Below are 20,623 nucleotides of genomic sequence, written 5' to 3' on the forward strand. Positions count from 1 at the left end.
CTAATAGTTCTTTGGAGTACAATCAAATCATAGGCCCTTTATTGTACATCCCAAAAACTGGGAGTAATTTGTTAGGAAGGTTCTTAATAGTATTCACGGGTCTGGATTTGGAAGTAAGGGATGGGCAAATAAAAGTAGTCTTAACCATGCTCACTAAAAAATATGAAAAAAGATATCAGAGAGGAAGTGTGAGTGAGAGAAGGGAATAGAGGTGGTTTGCAGGTACCTCCTATTAAAATAAAATTGAAGGCCTCCTTCGGGATGGACTCTTGGAGCCATACATGTCCCCCTTCAGTTCCCCTATCCTGCCCATTGAAAACTGAACAGTATTTGGAGGATGGTACAGGATCTAAGGGACATTAATCAATTTGTTCAGGTTTGACACCCAGTAGTCCCAAACCTATACACTCTCCTTAGTAAGATCCCCTACCATCATAAATGGTTTCGTTTAATAGATCTAAAGGATGTCTTTTGGGCCTGTCTCCTTGATCCAGCAAGTAGAGACTTGTTTGCCTTTGAGTGGGAGGATCCCTCTACCTGAAGAAAACAGCAATACAAGTGGACAGTTGTACCTCAAGGCTTCACAGAATCCCCCAACCTCTTTGGGCAGAAACTGGAAAAAAAATTGGAAAAATTGGTAGTCCCATCTAAAATTCTCCTTTTACAATATGTAGATAATATGGTAATATCAGGTAAAGAAAGGCAAATAATAACCTGAACTACAAAGAGCTTATAAATTTTCTGGGAAATCAAGGGCTAAGAGTGTCAAAAAGTAAGCTACAATTTGTAGAAAAGGAAATCAAATACATGGGCCATCTCATTAGTGAGAGGAGGAGGAAGATAAATCCAGAAAGAATTCAAGCCATTACTGAATTACCTCTTCCCCAGATAAAAAGAGAACTAAGAAGATTTTTAGGATTGGTGGGATATTGTAGCTTAATGATAGATTCTTATGCATCCCACACCAAAGCGTTATACCAAAAACTGTTGGAGGAAGAGCCTAAAAAATTAGAGTGGAAGGAGGGGGAAGTAAAGGCCTTAAAGGGGCTCAGATGGGCATTGGTGCAAGCCCCTGTTCTAGCCTTCCCCTCTCTTGAAAAACCTTTTCGACTATTTGTTACAGTAGTTAAAGGGACAGCCTTAGGAGTCCTAACCCAGATCTGGGAAGGCCAAAGGAAGCCTGTGACCTTCCTTTCCAGAATCCTGGCCCTGTCTCCAGGGGACGGCCAGGGTGTGTTCAGGCCGTGGCAACTGCTCTCCTAGTAGAAGAAAGCAGGAAACTGACCTTTGGAGGGGCCTTAGTTGTTAGCACCCCTCATCAGGTCAGGACTATTTTGTCTCAAAAAGCAGGAAGGTGGTTAACAGATTTCTGAATTCTGAAAATATGAGGCAATTCTAATGGAAAAAAGAAGATTTAATACTGACAATTGATCATAGTCTAAACCTAGCCTCTGGATGGAAAGGGTCCAACCAGGTATAAACTCTTAAACATGATTGTTTACACTTAATTAAATACCAAATCTGAGTCCAGCTCAACTTAGGGGACCTTCCCTTACATTCAAAGGAAAAATTGTTTATAGATGGGTCTTCTAGGGTCCTGGAAGGAAAAAGGCACAATGGCTATGCTGCTGTTGATGGGCTAACTTGCGAGGTGAAAGAAGCTGGCCAACTGCCCAATAGTTGGTCAGCTCAAACTTGTGAGTTGTATGCATTAAATCAAGCCCTTAAATTGTTAAAGGAAAAGGATTATACAGTCTACACAGATTCTAAATAAGCCTTTGGCGTAGTCCGTTTCTTTGGAAAAATTTGGGAAGAAAGGGGATTGATCAACAGCAGAGGGAAGGAATTAGTTCATGTAGAACTGGTAAACAAGTGTTAGCCAGTCTGCTCTTCCAAAAAAAAAGATCCACGTACATATAAATGGGCATCAAAAATATCAGACTTTTAAAGCAAAAGGCAACAGATTGACTGATGAAAAGGCCAAAGAGGCTTCCCTCTGTTCCCCTCTGGAACTGAAGGTCCTAATACACTCTATCCCCAAAGAAATTGGAATCCTTGTATTCTCTGAAAAGAAAGTAAAAGAACTAAAATATTTGGGGGCCACCTTAGATAGCCAAGGGAAGTGGCTCCTCCCAGACAGCGGCAGATTTTGAATAAGCAAATAATGAAGGAAGTACTAGTGATTTTGCACCAAGGAAGTCATTGGGGAGCACAGGCCATGTGTGACCTGGTCCCCAAGCATTTTGGGCGTGTGGGCTTTATACTATAGCCAAACAAATAAGTGAACGGTGCATAATCTGTCAGAAAATTAATAACAAAATTTAAAAAAGCAAGTGCCAGGGGGAGGGAGCCTGACCTCAGACCATTCCAGAGCATTCAGGTCGATAATACTGAAATGCCCCCTGCAGGCCCACTAAAGTATGTTCAGGGTGGGTAGAAACATACCCTCTTGCTTCAGCTACAGCATCAGGGACTTCAAAAATTATCATTGAACAAATCATTCCCTGATATGGGTTAGTAGAAAATACAGATTTAAACAATGGTAGTCACAATGCAATACACAGAGTATTGCAAAATATTATGCAGGGTCTAGGTGTCACATGAAACTTCCATACACCCTGGCACCCCCCATCCTCAGGTTAAGTGGAATGAATGAACCAAACTTTTAAAAAAAATCTCTTTAAGTTGGTCTTAAAAACCAAATTACCATGGGTTAAATGTTTACCTATAACTCTGTTAAGAATCCAAACTGCCCCTAGACGGGAACAGGGAATTTCTCCTTATGAAATGCTTTTTGGTCTGGGAAGGCTTGAGAACTCCCCTCCTTTGAGTCAAAGAATCTCTTTCTTCAAAATTATGTACTGGACTTGTCTGCTACTTTGTCATTCCTCAGATATTGGGGTTTGCTGACTCAGACTCCACCTCTTACATTTGCAGTCCACCAACACTGATCTGGCAGCTGGGTCCTAATCAAGTCATGGAAAGAGTCCAAACTCCAACCGACCTAGGAAGGACCTTGTGAAGTCTTGCTGACAACTGAAAGAGCAGTCCAAATGGCAGAAAAAGGCTGGACTCACTATACTTGAGTAAAAGAGCCAGTACTTGAACAGGAAAATAAGTACCCAACAACTTAGTTTTGCATCTTGGAAAATAATTTCAACCCCAAATCTCTTAAAGATCACACTGAAAAGACAATAATTGGAGGAGGGAGGGGGTTAAGCTGTATACCGTCCTAGTCAACAATGGCCTTAGTCCTGTCAGAATACTGAAGAAAAATTCAAACCTTCTGTTACACGTAAAAAATACTTTTACTAGCCATGATGTTCCAAACCCAAGAACAACTGCCCCATCAAATTAGCTGTAAACATAACGGAAGGTCTGGAGTCCCAGATGATGAAGTTTGGTGCCTGCCAGGTAATAGATTGTAGAAATTTAGAATTCCTGCAATGGCTGAGTGGGAAAAATAAATACCTATGCCCAGAGTCAGTGGGAAATGGTTACAGTCAAGCCCCCCCCCCCGCCCTTCCTAAGATAATGTATGGTAGAGTACCCAGTATAAAGGATGGACTGTGAATACGGAAAGGGTCTCACCAAGTTTGAGGCCATCAAAGGGTAAAATATCCTTTTATAAAGATAATACACCACCAAACAACAAAAGTCTTCAGTGCAATCCAGTAGTAATAATTATTAAAAAAGCAAACAAATTAGAAACTGGGAGCAGCACCAGGGACCAAGTAGTCGATAGAGTCTATGGAATGGGAGCAAACATTACAGGTTAAAAATCCTCTGGGGAGGTTCCCTATCCAAACCCTTCCTCCCCCTGCAGACATGACATCAACAACACCCTCTCCAGCTAACCCTTCAGAAATACCACAGGAAAACCAATCAAAAGCCAGTCAGTTCCCCAATTCAAAATGATCTCAAAGCAGTCAGAATACTTAAGGCAAAGATTTAAAGCAAACCATAAAAATAGAGACAGGATTTGGGGACACAAATGACTGGGTAGAATGAAACAAATATATAGCCCAGAATCTTAACAGAAGAAACAGTTACATTTGTGCATAGGTTGACCCACGGCTCATATTTGTACCCTTTCCACTAAGTATGGAAAAGCATGAAAGGGAGTTTAAGTGCATGATACTCCTCTTCCAGAATGGTACTCCTGGTGAAAATTGTACTACATTGTCCTCTTTCTTCCCACCAGTCAAAAACGAAAACATAAAGGCCATATCTGCCTACCATCTAGGCCCAGGGAATCACTCTGCTTGTCTCTCTTGACAGGGGGAAGGATTCTGGGACCTTGGAACAATGGCCTTGTATACACGAGTGTAGAATGTAAGCAGTGATCATAATAACAATTTCTCCAGTTTGGTCAGCCCTTGAGCAAACCTGTGGTGGCACTGTGGAAAGAAAGGGTGTTCTCCAACCAATACTGCCTGAGAGGTGGGGCAGAACCTGTGCTCTGGCCCAACTGGCTATTCCGTTCACATTGGCATTTGAAAAAAAGTGAAAATAACATCCCAAGGAGAGAGAGAAAAGAGAAGTCTACTTAGTTCTTTTAACAAGGGGATCTATCTAGACAATATAGGAGTCCCCTGAGGAGTCCCAAATGAATTTAAGGCTAAAACTCAGGTAGCAGCTGGGTTTAAGTCATTCTTGTTCTAGTGGACCACCTTTAATAAAAATGTAAATTAAATTAATTACATTTATTATAGTCAACAGAAATTTATTAATTACACCATGAATGCAGTTAAGGGAATTGCAGAACAATAAATGCTACCAGCAAAATGGCATGGGAAAACAGAATGGCCTTAAATATAATGCTAGCTGAGAAAGGGGGAGTCTGTGTTATGATTGGAGGTAGTTGCTGTATATTCATCCTAATAACACTGCCCCTGATGGAACTATCACTAAAGTTTTAAAAGGTCTAACAGCCCTATCTGTTAGCAAAAAATTCACTCACAGGTTGGCTTGAGAATTGGTTTAGAAAATGGAAAAGGGGGAACCAGATTTGGCTCAACTGATAGGGCATCTGCCTACCACGTGGGAGGTCCAGGGTTCAAACCCAGGGCCTGTGTGGTGAAACTGGTCCACACACAGTGCTGATGCACACAAGGAGTGTCCTGCCACGAAGGGGTGTCCCCCGTGTAGGGTAGCCCCACACGCAGGGAGTGCACCCTGCAAGGAGAGCTGCCCAGCATGAAAAAAGCGCAGTCTGCCCAGGAGCAGTGATGCACACACAGAGAGCTGACACAGCAAGATGATGCAACAAAAAGAGACAAAGATTTCCGTTGCCACTGACAAAGAATACAAGTGGACAAAGAAGAACACAGAGTGAATGGACACAGAGAGCAAACAATGGACAGGGGGGAAGGGGAGAGAAATAAAATTTAAAAATAAATAAATAAATCTTAAAAAAAAAAAAAAGGAAAATGGAAAAGGGTTGCACGGTCTATCTTAGCCTCTCTCATTAACTCAGCTAGAGTGCTTACCACAGTCAGATGTTGAATCATTCCATGTGCCCAAAAGCTAGTTAAAAAATTCATTAAAACCTCCCTAACCAAACCAATACCCATAAGACAAAACAATATGTACCCCCTTAAAGAAAGAACCCTATGATAGAGTGTGAGACAGCTCTTTCACAATTTGAAGAATGGAAATGTGAAAACTAAAAAGAGTTTAAAAGAAAGAGGAGGAATTGTAAGAAATGGAGATTAGTTTAGTTTTCACATAAAGGAAGAAAATATTAATTAATGTAAGCTGGCAGCCTACTGCCTCAGTCTCCCACTCCCAGGTTAAGCAAGAACAAAGGAAACCAGCTTAAGCCAGTCCTATAGCTGGTAAAAAGGATGCATGAGAAAGAGATAAGTTAATACCAGTTCAGCACTAAATTCCATTCCTTACTTGGAAAAGGAACAGGGAATAGCTAAAATGGTTGGAATGTAATAGAGGAAGTGGTTAATCAAAAAATTTCCGTGGGAAAGTTAGACTTCTCAGATAGGCTATCACCTCTGAAATATCCAATCTGTGGAGAAACAGAGGAAGGGCTTGTGTGCTAGGCTTAGGGGTACAAATTGTGTCATTTTTCTTTGTTCGGGGAGCCAGTCATGTTTTCTGGTTGTGCGCCCCTTCTTGCAAAATTGAAAATAAATTATTTTCTTCTCAATTGAGAGAACCTTATTTTCTTCCAGAATAAGATTTCTTTCTTACATAAACAAAAGGGGCAGAAAAGTAATGGGTGGGGAAATTATAAATGAATCTAAGGCTACTGCTTTGGAGTTACTTGAAATAGGTTAACATATATTCCAAGGTAAGGCACACTGATGGGGTGCTGATTTCATGGGGTTGTATGCCTTGTCTATAATGTCCGGATGTCTCTAGAGCTCTTAGGAGCACACCTGTTTGAGGCTTTGTTTACTGTGGCTGATAGTGTCATCCTCCTGAGACATGTGTAAGTGTAACCTCTGGAATGACCTCCCATCTCACTTTGAAATCTCTTAGCCATAAAAACTCTTTTTTATTTATTATTTCCCCATTTTGGTCATGGTCTTTTTCCAAATGCGTAGCTAGTTAGCGCTTTGTAATAATCCCTTAGTGCCAGGAAGGCTCATCCCTAGGAGTCATGTTCTATGCTGGGGTGAGGCTGTGAGTTTATTTGCTGTTTGGCTTAGAGAGAGGCCGGATTTGAGTAATAAGGAGGTTTTCAGGAGGTAACTCTTAGGCAACAGATATTATTAGGCTAAGTTTCAATTTTACAAGAATAAGGTTCGTAAGTGCAAGCATTAATATCAAGGTCTTGGTATATTGGTCTGTTTTCTTTTACTAGGCACTGCCTAAGTACTCTAGAGATTCTTGTCACTCTATTAGAGAATGTAGTAGGACTCCCCAAGAAGGGAACTTAAAATTTTGTTGGTTATTGTGTGGGTCTCCACCTACTGAGATAACACCCTATGACAACGTTCACATTCATATTCCACAGACGCATGCCCCAGGTGCAGCTTTTCCTATACTTCACACCCTACCTCCATCCTGCAGCAGCGATCCCCCTGCCATAGCTGAAGCTTTTCTGTAATCCAAAAGTACCCTATAAACAAAGCCAAAAGAGAATTTCTTGCACCGTGCCTTTCATTACCGTATAAAAATCATTAACTTTTTGTGTATGACTACAATTTCTTCTATACCTTTCCCAGGTGTCCTTTTTTTTTTTTTTTTTTTATTTCCAAGAAAGTTTTAGGTTACAGAAAAGTTACACCAAAAATATAGGGGATTCCCATATACCCCACCTTCTCCTCCTCTCACATTTTCCCCTACTAATAACATCTTACATGAGCATGGTATATTTGTTACAATTGTTGAAAAAATATTGAAACTTTGCTACTAACCATGATCTATAGTTTACGTTATGGTTTACACTTTGCACCATACAATTTTATAGGTTTTGACAAACTGTATAATTGCCTATATCCGTCATTGTAAAATCATGCAGAACCATGCCCTTAAATCACCCTAGGTTCCACCTACTCTTCCTTTCTCCTCCCCTCAGAACGTACAGTAACTACTAAGTTTCAGTTTTTCAAGAATAAAGTTCATAGTAACATGGATTAATATTGAGGTCTCCACAATTTGGTCTGTTTTCTTTTACTAGGCCCTGCCTATGTGCTCAAGAGATTTTTGTCCTTTTATTTGAGAACATAGTCAGACTCCCCAGAATGGGAGTTTAATATTTTGTCGTTTATGGTGTGGGTCTCCACCCACTGAAACAACACCCTATAGTAAGATGAACACATACATATTCCATAGAAGCATGCCCCAGGTGTACCCTTTCTCCCCTACCATATTTGCCAAAAGAATATTTCCACAGTTGTATTTTGCCCACAGACCTCTGACTTCCCAGAGTTCACCTTTTCCTTCCAGCCCTCCTCCCAGTTTCATGGATAGTCCAATCCCCTCCACCCCCGCCAACCCTGTTCACCCTCTGTAGCAGTTTGATATGGTTATGAATCCCAAAAATAGATATTGGATTATGTTTGTAGTCTGGTCTGTAGCTGACTGTGATTGAGTTATGATTAGGGCTTTGATTAGGCCACTGGGGCATTGAGTCCCTGCCCCTTGCTGGGTGGGGACTCACAGATAAATGGCATGGAAAAGGACAGAGTGAAGGGTTCTTAATGTTGGAGTTTTGATGTTGGAGTTTGATGCTGAAGTCTTAAGTTGGTGCACACAGAGGAAAGAGAAGCAAGCCCCAGGAAGAAAGGAACCTTGAATCCAGAGAGAAGCAAGGAACCTGGAAGGGACGAACCCAGGAAGCCTGAACCTTTGCAGACATTGGCAGCCATCTTGTTCCAATAGGCTTTAGTGAGGGAAGTAACTTATGCTTATGACCTGGAATCTGAAAGCTCCTGCCCCAAATAAATACCCTTTATAAAAACCACCCAATTTCTGGTATTTTGCATCAGCACCACTTTGGCTGACTAATATATCCTCACACTCCAGCATTGTCGCTCTCACTCACATCTCTGCACCACCATCACCCCCATCCACTGACAAACCACCCCCTTCTACCTTCTCATAGGTTCTGCCCAGACTGAGCATCACCTCATCACTATCTACTCCTTTTCTGTCTCCTGGTAACCTATCTTCTCAACTCTATCTCTGCCGCACCCCCTTTTTATGTCTGTTTATTTCATTTTCAGCATAACAGTGTAGACCAAGAAACTTTTGTATAACTTGCTTCAGGTTGGAGTAATGAATAGATTCAACTCAATACAAAGAGAAGTTTTTCTTGTCAGTAATGACCCCAATTGAACAGCCTGTATCCCCTGGTGGCCAAAGTGAGTGAGAATTGTAAAATATGCATGCACTCCAACCATAACAAACAAGTTTCATTTTTCTGATTAAAAATGTTCCTTTTCCCTTGAGAATATTCTCTTTCATTGTCTGCATGGTTATCTGCTACTTATCTTTCAAGATGATAACTCTGGTATCATCTTGCCTGCCAAGCAATACCTGATAGGCTGGACAAAGTCAGACTGTTCTCTTTGGTGCTTTCAGAGGTCTCTCTATGACCATGCCTTGTAACTTATCCTACAGTTTCTCTGTCTCCTTTACCAGACAAGTGTTCTTTGGGGTCCAAGATTTTGTTTTGTCTGTCTTCATTTCTAGTTTCTAGCATATTTCTTAATGCATGATAAGTAGTTGTAAAAAAAGGAAATACAATAAGGCATAGAAACTAGACACAAGGTACTACATATTGCTTGACTTCATCTACACTAAATATAAATACAAATAAACTAAAGAGACAGAAACAGAATAGCAGCTATATATGTCAGGGGAAGCATAGAGAGATTGAGTAGTGATGAGATTTTGTCTGGTTTTGTTTATTATTATTATTATTATAGGAATAATGAAAATGCTCTAATAATGATTGAATTGATAAATGCACAGCTATGTGATTATATCAAATACCATTGATTGTACACTTTGGATGGATTATATGCTTTATTAATATGTATCAATAAGACTGATTTATTCAAAGAAAAGAGACAGAAGAAAAGACAAAGAGGCAAAAGAAAAGACAATGTAAATGGAAGAAAAGAACCATCTTGAAAGGTCTCTAAAGAATCTGCAAGATTAACCTTAATCTCCCTAACCTCAGATATTTTATAATTTTATAACAGCTATAGTCCTGAAATAAATAGGATCTCCATGGTATCCTTTCCCCTTAGGCTTGCCTCAGGCCTAACTTGCAAAGTATATGTGAAAGGAATATACACTACAATAAAATGCCTAGTCCTCTAGCAAGCATGAAGAAGAGCAATTTATCCTTAAAGTGTCATACAGAAGATGTAATGATAGCATATGTAATAATTTTTGTAGTACTTTTCATTTAAAGCATTTAAAGTATTTAGAACACTGGGTTCAGGCTGAAAGTTAAATCCAGCTTCTAATCAGTGGGTGTTTGCTAGAGAAATCACAGATACATCTAGCAGCCAATCTCCTAGACGTTGTTTCCCCTTTTCTATTATACGCAGATGTTTCTATTTCAATCTGTTTCCATTACACAGCCTGGAGATGTTAGATCTAATGCCAATGCCCTACCATACCACCTTGAACCCAGAAACTGGAAGCGAGCAGCCCCAGATGCTTGTCACAGCAGGAACTCTCAGGGCAGGGCACCCTCCCCCTAGGTGGGTAGATGTTCAATACTTAAACAGCACAGATTTGTTTCTCCTCTCCAACACAGTATGGGGAGCATGGAGCTGCCATCTACTGACACTGACCCAAGCTGTTAACCTCCCCAGGAGACCTGCCATAGTGAGATGTTCCCCTGATCTTTCAGTACTTTGTCCTTAGTAAGTAATAAAGCAGTCATTTGCTGAAAGTTTCTGTTGTGTCTGAACCTGTGTTCCCATGAAGCACCACAGAGAAACTTGCACCACAGTCTTCTTCTGGGATTCTGCATTGTATTCACATACCAAGATTTCAACACATCCCTGGTGACACTGCCATCTTCCACCAGAGAAGTACTCCCAGATCTTGGGGCACATAGGCCATCCATAGTCTCAGCCAAAAAGTTCTTAGTTTTCCTAGCAAAGCAGCACTGATCACCTTAAGGAAAAAATGTTCAAACATAATATATATCTAGGAAGATTTATTCCTTGTTTCCTTTACCTCCACTCTCTGCAATTTACTTATTTTCTAATACTCCTTGTCACCTTATTTTATTCCCCTATCTCCAATTCGCTCCAGCCTTCTTTCCATCCTATTCCTCTCACCTGGTTTGTACATACACATCCGATGGAAAGGCAGAATGACTTTAAGGTTTGGCTCCAGGACTCCATGTCATACAAACCTGATTAGCTATGATCCTATATTCTAAACTTTTATCTTTCTCTGCTTGATTTTGTTATGGCACAGAAAACCGTCAGACATTCTGTTGCATGCCCATAACTGATCATGCAGGGAAAGGAGCGTCGAAGAAAATAAGTAAGAGCACTATTACAAAGGTTCCTAATTAATCTAGGCCTATGGATATAATTCTAGATAATGGGGACTGATCATTTTGATATTATCAAGTTCTAACAGAATATTAACTTTTCTTAGTGTCTATACAGCTGCATATAAAACTTTGTTATAAGCTATAACCTGAAACTATAACATCTTACACATGTAATTTCAAGAGAGCCTAAGCTTCTCTGTGATGAGTATATATGGGTACCCAAATGGGCAGCTGCACAAAGCCGATTTCCTATGACCCTTACTAGAAAGGGCTGGCCACCCATTCCAATCAGTATTTTGTCTTCCCAGGATTCATGTGTTACCCTGTGAGAATTGGGCAATTCTGCTTTGCCAGTGAACTGCTGACTCACCTGAAATCTGGGTGGGACCCATATATTACAAGCACTAAAGGCACTTGTAAATCACTAGTGACTCTAAAGTAATATGTCCAATAGTATTCTGGTTGGCTCTCAAATCCTGGTAAGAACCCTATTATATGAGAAGACTTGGATCAGCTTCTCCTGAAGTTTCCTCCTTCCGTAAATGAACTCCATCCAGAGAAAACTATACCATGACAGAAATGCACTATTCTTGATGGAGTTTAACACCACTACCTGGATTTAGCCATTCCTCCATAATCACCTCACCTTACTTCCTTATCACTGCCCTGTCAGCATATTACTACTCCCTAGACATGTGCCTGTTTAGTATACTAGAAGCTGCAATGCCTTTGGGCCACTGAATTTAATGGTAGATTTGTAGTCCTTTACTAGTACAAAATTTTAGTTTTTAGTTAGAATTTGTCCAGAGAGTCAGGATTATTGACAAATCTATGCCCTCAAAACTGGGAGCTTTGGATAGAAACTTTTATAAGAATAAATCCTCTCTACAATGACAACATTTAGTAATAACAGATACTACTATAGAGAGAGAACCTTTGATAACAGTGACCTACCACCAACTTGAATTTAATCAGGGCCTTTGTATTGGCTTGGTCAAAAAGCAAAGTTCTGGAGGCAGGGCAAGTTGGTGTCTGAGTGAGTGCACCTCATACTCTGTCCTGCAAAGAAGCGGCTGAGTAGGAGTCCTGACAGAGTGGGCTGTTTCAGGTGCTTACAGGGCAGGAATGTCTGGACGTCGATTTGGTGAGACAGTGACAGAAGAGATTCTTGCAAGAGGTAGAATTTTGGGTTTCTGACACAGAGGTCAGAAGTTGTGGACAGGACCCTTCCCCTAGGACTGGTGGCCATGGGCTGTGGTGTTCCCAAACCCCGTGTTTACCAGATGCGTGGTTCCCAGGTCATAGCCCACACTCCACAGACTCACATACCTTGTGTCCGCAATATCCCAGACTTCCCATTACCGAATCCAGAGCACTCTGAGGTCCATCTGAGGTCTGTGATTACCCTAGCTCCCTGCTTTTTTTTTTTTTTTGAGCTTGGAGGAGCATACCATCTGACTTGGGGAGAGCCTGGAAGAAAGGAGAGGCGAATCTGCTGAGAAAGCCCAATTTACCTAAATGCCCTAGGATAGAGAACTTGGTCTGGGAGAAGGTGCAGTCAGAAAATCAATTAGCCCTTCCCTAGCACACCTAAGGGGGAGAGACTGTAGGATGCGTTTTCCAAGCTTCCCATAGCATATTTGGGGTTTCTGGTGAGGTGTAGGTGTTCTCTCGCTGGAAATAAAGAGTCATTGTCTTCTGTGTTGAGTTGGTTCACTAAGGACCCACTTGAATCTCCTACTGGACCCTCATGCAGCTTTCCTGCTGCCCTGGGAGAGAGGGAAGTGAAGAAGGGAGAAAGGGGGAATGTCAGATCCCTAAACATTTTATTTAACTGCAAAGAGGATTCCTAGCTTGAAAATGTTTTTTTGTTGTTGTTCTGGTGGTTATTGCTGTATTGTTTACTGTTTTTTTCTTCCTCTTTATCCCCGCAAGGAGCTTTTTCTTTTTTCTTTTTTGCTAGTTTTCTTCTCTTTTTCTTTCTCTTGCTTGCTTCTCCCACCCCCCACATTTTTGTCCCCCCCCCCACGTTTTTTTCTCTTTTTTTTCCTTTCTCTTCTTTTTCATTTTATTTTATTTTATATAATAGGTGCTGCAGGGAGCACTTCACATTTGCTGTGTTTCCTAATCCTCCGTTTCCTCTTTTCCATGTGCATTGATTTTGGCCACCAATGCTATCCTCTTTCCTCTACATCTTTCTATACTCCATCATCTATTGTTTCTCTTATATTCCACCTCCTTTTGCTTGGCCTCCAAATTGTCTGACTTTTTATTTCCAATACCTTTGTTCTGTTTTCTGTCTTTTATTCACTCTTTATATTAATGTCTATCTTTTCTCTTTCCCTCTCTCAGGAAAACACTGGCCTTTTAATTCATACTATATTCCTCCCCATATCCAGTTGACTGTCTCATTACAGGCACTCTACTTATTGCTATAACTGTATACAGCTTACAAGAGTCTAATATCCATTCTCCTAGATCTCACATGATTCCTTCGTTAACATTTATTATTAATACTACTTTATACATTTTCTTTTCTTACTCATTTTGCTTTCCCTGGCCCTAAAATTTTCCTTCAAAGTGAACTTAGCCAGCAGCAAGAAAATAGAATAAGAAGAACAAAGTGACAAAGAGAAGACATAACACTTACACAAAAACAACTAATTAAACCCCAAGACTAGACAAAGAAGCTAATGAACTGATTGAACCCATCAAGATAAAATGATGACCAGACAGCAACAAAAAACTACAAACCAAACTAATAATCATGAAAACGTGGTGCAATCCAATGAACAAACTAAAAACCAGCAAGAGGAGCAGAACATTGAACAAGTAATTAAATTTTTCAAAACATATATTAGGGACCAATTTAATGAAGTAAAGGAAGAGATTAACAATATGAAGAAAACATTTGGAGAGAATACAGAAGAAATTGCAATCATACACAAAAAGATAATGGATATGATGGTGATGAACAGCACAATTCAAGAAATCTGAAATACACTCTCAGCAAATAACAGCAGATTAGAAGAGGCAGAGAAGAGAATTACTGATGTGGAAGACAGTACATCTGAAATCAAGCAGATAGTAGAACTAATATGTAAAAAGATAGAAAAAATCCAGCTGGGACTTAGGGACCTGAATTACAATGCAAAATGTACAAACATATGCATTATAGACATTCCAGAAGGAGAAGAGAAGGGAAAGGGGACAGAAGGGATGTTGGAGGAAATAATGGCTGAAAACTTCCCAAATCTACTGAGGGAGATGAATGTACACGTTCAAGAAGCACAACACACCCCAATCAGCATAAATCCCAACAGGCCTACTCCAAGACATATACTTGTCATATTATCCAATGCTCAAGACAAAGAGAATATTCTAAAAGTGTCAAGAGAAAAGAGAACCATCACATACAAAGGAGGCTCCATAAGATTAAGCACTGATTTCTCATCTGAAACCATGGAGGCAAGAAGGCAGTGGTATGACATAGTCAAGGTACTAAAAGAAAAAATTTCCAACCAAGAATATTCTATCCTGCTAAGCTAGCATTCAAAAATGATGGAGAGTCAAAATATTCACAGATAAACAGAAACTAAGAGAGTATGTCAACAAGAACCTTGCCCTTCAAGAAATACTAAAGGGAGTTCTGCAGGAAGAAAGAAAAAAACGGGAGAGGCAGAGCTAGAGGAGAGTGTAAGAGCAACAAAAAAGGCAAAAAGAGAAACAAAAATCAAACAAAATATGACAAGCACAAGTCCAAAGAAAATATGACTAACATAAATAATTCCTTGAAAGTAATAATACTGAATGTCAATGGATTAAGGTCACCTGTCAAAAGATTCAGATTGGAAGATTGCATAAGGAAATATGACCCATCTATATGCTGTCTACAAGAAACACATCTTAGACCCAGGGATTTAAGGAGGTTGAAAGTGAATGGCTGGAAAACAATCTTACAAGCAAACAATAACCAAAAAGGGAAGGAGTAGCTATATTAGTATCAGACAAATGAGATTTTAAATGCAAAAAAAAATGTGAGAGACAGAGACAGACACTACATATTAGTGAAAGGGATAATCTTTCAAGAAGAATGAATAATCATAAACATTTATGCTCTTAACAAGGGTGCCTCCAAATACATGAGGCAAACACTGAAAAAACTAAGTGAAAGAAGAGATGCCTCTACAATTACAGTGCGGGACTCTAATACACCACTATCAACTTTGGACAGAACATCTCAAAAGAGAATCAATAAAGAAACAATAATTTTGAACAGTATATTAGAACAGCTGGACCTAATAGACATATATAGAACATTACACCTGAATACAGCAGGATACACATTTTTCTCAAATGCACATGAATCATTCTCCAAGATAGAACATATGCTAGGCCACAAAGAAAGTCTCAATGAATTAAAAAAGATCAAAATCATATGAAATAATTTCTCTGACCACAGTGGAGTAAAGCTGGAAATCTGCAAGGGTCAGAGGCCCAGATTTGACAACAAAATATGGAAATTAAACAGCACACTCTTATAAAACAGTGGATCACAGAGGAAATCTCAAAAAAAATTAATAACTACTATGAAACTAATGAAAATAATAACACAACACTACCAAACCTTATGGGATGCAGCAAAAGCAGTACTGAGAGGGAAATTTATAGCCATAAATTCATACATCATTAAAGAAGAAAGAACTAAAATCAAATAACTAACTGCACACTTGGAGGAATTAGAAAAAAAAACAACAAAGTAACCCCAAGGGAAGAAGAAAAAAAGAAAGAACAAGGATAAGAGCAGAACTAAATGAAATAGGAAATAAGAAAGCACTTGAAAAGATAAACCAAACCAAGAGCTGGTTCTCTGAGAAGATCAAAAAAATTGACAAACCCTTATCTAGACTAACAAAGAAAAAAAGAGAAAAGATGCAAATGCACAAAATAAGAAATGAGATAGGAGATATCACCACTGACCCCAAAGAAATAAAGACTATCATAAAAGGATACTTTGAAAAATTATATTCCAACAAGAAGGACAATTTAGAGGAAATGGACAAATTCCTAGACACACATAAGCAACCTATATTAAAAAAGAAGAAATTGATGATCTCAACAAAGCAATCACAAGTAAAGAGATAGAATCAGTCATTAAAAATTTCCCAACTAAGAAGAACCCTGGGCCAGACAGCTTCACAGGTGAATTCTACAAACCATTCCAGAAAGAACTAATGCCAATCTTGCTGAAACTCTTTCAAAAAATCAAAACAGAAGGAACATTGCCTAACTCATTCTATAATGCCAACATTACCCTAGTACCAAAGCCAAACAAAGACACCACGAGAAAGGAAAATTACAGACCAATTTCTCTAATGAACCTAGATGCTAAAATCCTCAACAAAATACTTGATAACCACATTCAACAACACATTAAACAAATCCCAAGTGAGATTCATTCCAGGTATGCAAGGATGGTTCAACATTAGAAAATCAATCAATGCAATACACGACATAAACAGATTGAAGGAAAAAAATCACATGATCATATCTATAGATGCAAAAAAGACACTTGAGAAAATACAGCACCCTTTCTTGATAAAAACACTGCAAAAGATCAGAATACAAGGAAATTTTCTGAACATGATAAAGGGTATATATGAAAAACCCACAGCCAACATCATTTAGAATGGTGAAATCCTAAAATCCTTCCTTCTAAGATCAGGAACAAGACAAGGATGCCACTATCACCCCTTCTATTTAACATTGTCTTAGAAGTACTTGCTTGAGCACTGAGGCAAGAACCAGATATAAAAGGCATTCAAGTTGGAAAGGAAGAAGTCAAAATTTCATTATTTGTAGATGACATGATCCTATACATAGAAAACCCTGAGAGGTCTATAACAAAGCTTCTAGAACTCATAAATGAGTTTAGAAAGATGCAGGTTTTAAGATCAATGAGCAAAAATCAGTAGCATTTCTGTACACCAATAATGAGCAAGCTCAGGAGGAAATCAAGAAACAAATACCATTTACAATAGTAAATAAAAAAATCAAATACCTAGGAACAAATTTAACTAAAGATGTAAAAAAACTTATACACAGAAAACTACACAACACTGTTCAAGGAAATCAAAGAAGACCTAAATAAATGGAAGAATATTCCCTGTTCATGGATAGGAAGACTAAATATTATTAAGATGTCTTTCCTACCAAAACTGATTTACACATTCAATGCAATCCCAATAAAAATCAACACAGCATTCTTTAATGCACTAGAAAAACTAGCTATGAAATTTATTTGGAAAGGAAAGAGACCCCGAAAAGCCAAAGACATATTGAAAAAGAAAAGTAAAATTGGGGGAATCATACTACCTGATTTCAAAACCTACTATAAAGCTACAGTAGTGAAAACAGCATGATATTGGCACAAGGAGAGACATACAGACCAATGGAACCGAATTGAGAGTTCTGATATAGATCCTCACATATGCAGTCACATAATATTCGATAAGGCCACCAAACCCTCTCAACCCGGAAAGAGTGGCCTCTTCAACAAATGGAGAACTGGATCCATATGTAAAAGAATGAAAGAGGATTACCAACTCACACCTTATACAAAAATCAACTCAAGATGGATCAAAGACCTAAATATAAGAGCCAAGACCATAAAGACTTTGGAAAGCAATGTAGGGAACCATCTACAGGACCTTGTAATAGGAAACAGCTTCATGAACCTCACACCATAAGCATGAGCAGCAAAAGAATGAATAGATAAATGGAACTTCCTCAAAATTAAAGCCTTCTGTACCTCAAAGGAGTTTGTCAAGAAAGTGAAAAGAGAGCCTACACAATGGGAGAAAATATTTGGTAACCATATATCTGATAGGAGACTTATATCCTGCATATATAAAGAACTCCTATATCTAGAAAATAAAAGGACAAACAACCCATTTAAAAAAATGGGAAAATGATTTATACAGACACTTCTCCAAAGAAGAAATACAAATGGCTAAAAAGCACATGAAAAAAATGCTTCAAATCTCTAGCTATTAAGGAAATGCAAATCAAAACTACAGTGAGATACCATCTTACTCCCACAAGATTGGCAGCTATTAAAAAAACAGAAGACTACAAATGCTGGAGAGATGTGGAGGAATGGGAACACTTATCCCACTGCTGGTGGGAATGCAGAAGGATCCAGCCATTCTGGAGCATAGTTTGGCAGTTTCTAAAAAAAACTAGCTATATATTTGCCATATGACCCAGCAATTCCACTGCTGGGTATATCCCCAGTAGACCTGAAAACAAGGACACAAACCGATATATGCACACCAATGTTCATAGCAGCATTGTTCACTATTGCCAAAAGTTGGCATCAACCCAAATGCCCATCAACAGATGAATGGATAAATAAAATGTGGTATATACACATTCGCTTTAAGAACGAATACACTACAAACACGTGTGATAACATGAGTGAATCTTGAGAATCTTATGTTGAGTGAAGCAACCCAGGCACTGAAGAACAAATAGGACATGACCTCAATGATATGAAGTAAGTAAACCAAACCGCCTCAGAGAGCTAGAGACTGGATGATAGGCTTAAAGGAATTTGGGGGGTAGAGGAAGGTTGCAAGCTGACACCTACCTAGGTGAAATCTATGATAAGCTGGAGCTAAGTATTTGTAGAGGGAGGGGATAAAATGGGGGCATAGGCATAACTTTGGGTGGGGTTTTGCAGGCTTGAAGGGGGCTAGGGATGGGACAATGGGTAATATGGCCCAAGAAATTGGGGGAAGCATGGGGGAACATATGAACATAGAAGATTGTCAGGTATGTGATTGAGAGTATAATGTTGAGAAAATTTTTTCAAAAATATAATAAGGAAGGTTACCTGTTTAAGATGCTTAAAGGGGAGAATCTGACACAGGATAGGCTTGTAGGGAGTGTGTGAGTGCTCATTTTGTGATAGTGGGATATATCATTGGATGGAGACCCATACAATAGGAGTGAAAGTTTACCCACATCCGGTGAAGTCTGCTGTTCTCAAATAGAGGGAATTGTATCTCTCGAGAGAAATTATGGCTCCCAATGCATTAGGGCAGTCAATCATGTCAAGCCCTCAACATTGTTGCAAGTATCTCTGAACATGGCACTTCAAGCAATGAAGATTGATTTTCACTGTGGGCCCTGAGGGGAGGGGGAAAGAGGTATTGAATAGATGGAATCAATGTAACTGTGGGGCAGTGGAAGTGTTCCACAGGATTATGCAAGGATGGATATAAGACATATTAAATTACACAAAAAATGTATAGGGGCCTATAGTCTAAAATATAAACCATAATGTAAACCCAAGTGTAACCTTGTTTGAAAGCTATTGTCTCAATATCTGTACATCAGTTGCAGTAAATATAGTCTGAACATGTAAAAATATTATTGCTGGGGAAGGGACAAAGTGTCTTGTGTTGGATGTGTGGGAGTACAGTATATTGTATAGATGAATTACTGTGATCTAAAACTTTTGTGAAGACAAGCTTAAACGTTAGAAAAAAAAGAAAAAGAAAAAGAAATGACATAGACACTGAGGAAGAGATGGAAGAAGTTACCTTGCCAATGTGCATAAAGGGCAACACTTATGCAGTGATAGAAGGCAAAACATCAAAAACAAAGCTTTTTCATTTTTAAATTTTTGGATACCCCACTTAACTTTTACTTTAATTTTTCTAAATTAGTATGTATTCTATACCTAACCTTTATTTTTTTTGAAAATATATTTTTATTACAGAAGTTGTGAAATTATAAAATAATCATGCACATGTGTAGAATATACCCATACAACACTCCTCTATCAACATACCACAGCATTGGGGAACATTTGTTACAAAGTATGAGGTAATATCATTAGACTATTACCAATATGGTCCATAGCATACATTTGGCATATTTTTCCATACCACTCTATTAATAACACAGTTCATCTTTGGTATTGATGCAGGACTATTACTGTATTGCTGTTAACTGTAGACCATAGGTTGCATTAATTGCATTTTTCCTATGCTTCTCAACATTCCCACCTCCCTGCAATAGTCATATATATCCATTCTAGTTCATAGGATATTCTTGCATTTGTTCTGTTAACCACAATTCTCATCTACCTCTGGGTTCAAGGTGTTATTCTCCTTGGATTATTCTCTAGCTTTCTTTCAATTACGTTTACATCGCTAGGCTATCCTTTTCAGCCACAATCCCATTTATAAACCAGGTGCTACTCACTATAATGTGTCACCATCGACTCTACTTCCACACTTTTATAGTCAAATTAATTAAAACTTCTACATACATTAAGCGTCACAGCTCTCCTCTTATCTCCTAATAACCTATACTCTAGGTTTTAACTCCATGTATTTATTATTTGTATTTAGTTCATATTGGTGAGACCATACAATATTTGTCCTTTTGTGTCTGGCTTTCACTTAGCATAATGTCTTCAAGACTCATCCATGTTTTCATATGTGTCCCAATTTCATTTCTTCTTACTGCAGCATAGTATTCCTTTGTATGTATATACCACATTTTGTGTATCCATTCATTGGTTGAAGAAGACTTGGGTTGTTTCCGTCT

Source organism: Dasypus novemcinctus, chromosome 17 (assembly GCF_030445035.2).
Source record: "Dasypus novemcinctus isolate mDasNov1 chromosome 17, mDasNov1.1.hap2, whole genome shotgun sequence".
NCBI classification, from domain to species: Eukaryota; Metazoa; Chordata; class Mammalia; order Cingulata; family Dasypodidae; genus Dasypus; species Dasypus novemcinctus.